This window comes from Plectropomus leopardus, unplaced genomic scaffold, assembly GCF_008729295.1.
Source record: "Plectropomus leopardus isolate mb unplaced genomic scaffold, YSFRI_Pleo_2.0 unplaced_scaffold13702, whole genome shotgun sequence".
Classification (NCBI taxonomy): Eukaryota; Metazoa; Chordata; class Actinopteri; order Perciformes; family Serranidae; genus Plectropomus; species Plectropomus leopardus.
In genome coordinates this window covers 72-1131 of record NW_024614617.1, presented here as the reverse complement: position 1 = coordinate 1131, position 1060 = coordinate 72, and the positions used below count along the sequence as shown (strand labels likewise).

The 1060-nt window shown below is 45.0% G+C and overlaps 1 long non-coding RNA gene across 1 annotated transcript; it reads right to left on the bottom strand.

Annotated features, from left to right (window-relative positions):
* Window positions 1-228: 228 nt before the first annotated feature.
* On the bottom strand, window positions 229-810 carry LOC121964021. Its single transcript, XR_006107310.1, has 3 exons — window positions 617-810; window positions 408-512; window positions 229-330 (listed from the first exon to the last, which is right to left on the bottom strand). It is a non-coding gene; the product is annotated as an uncharacterized LOC121964021 (long non-coding RNA).
* Window positions 811-1060: the final 250 nt, after the last annotated feature.

The following is a 1060-nucleotide window of genomic DNA, read 5'->3' as shown; positions in this document are numbered from 1 at the left end:
CTTCCTTTTTCTCTGCGGTTGTAAAGGAATTCAGATAAATATGCTGAGATTCAAAGACTCATTTAGTTTGTACACGGCGTCTGAATGCTGCACAAGAATACTGCTGTCCATGCAGGTTTTAAAGGGTTAAAGATGAAGAAATACACACACACACACACACACACACACACTGTATTGTCAGCAGTGTGTATTTGAGTGCGGAGCAGAAGAAAGACGTTTTACCTCACTTTGCATCTTCTGAGCTTCTTTGGACACTTTGTACGTCTGAGTGTCTCCAAACTCCATCTGAGAGCGTCCTTTGCTCCTCTCGTACTCCTCTCTGTACTTCACCTGCAGGAGCGCACATTCGTTAACCCAAAAACATCAGCAGAAGAAGAAGACGACGCGGGGTCAGCGTGTGTGGTCACCTGGCTGTGCAGCACGGCGTTCTCCTTGTGGTGGAGCTGTTCAGCCGTGTCCAGAGCCGTGTGGTACAGAGCCTTCGTCTGCTCGTGCTTCTTCTTGTACTCCACCTGAACACACACACACACACACACACACACACAGAGAGATCTGTAATATAAAAGCCGTGAGGAGCGTCAGCTGTGTGTGCGGCGGGCGAAGGACGGCGCCGTACGTTGCTCTGCAGCTTGCTGGCGTGCAGAACGTGCTCCAGCTGCAGCAGGTTGGGCAGATCCGAGGAACCTTCTGGTTTCTGCGTCTTGTTGGTTTTATACTTGACCTGCGGACAGAACGAGAGGCCGAGTTCGAGCTGAAGACTCACCAATCATTTCAAAATAATTCAGTACAGAAGAACGCATTAAACCACACATTTTCTGGTATTTTTTGGGTATTGAAAAGTTATTATGAGTCCTTTAAACAGCAAGATTCAAGTGAAAATGTGTTTAGCAGAAAAGCGGATAAATGACTTTATTTATTCTGCATAAGTTATGTTTGATATTGTATCAGAAACACATTGCTGTATAATTAGTAGTTAAATATGTGTACGTTTTGATCAAACGGCCTTCTCTACAGAACATAGTCTTTAGTTTCCTCGCTACTTATTTTCTACCCCTATTTT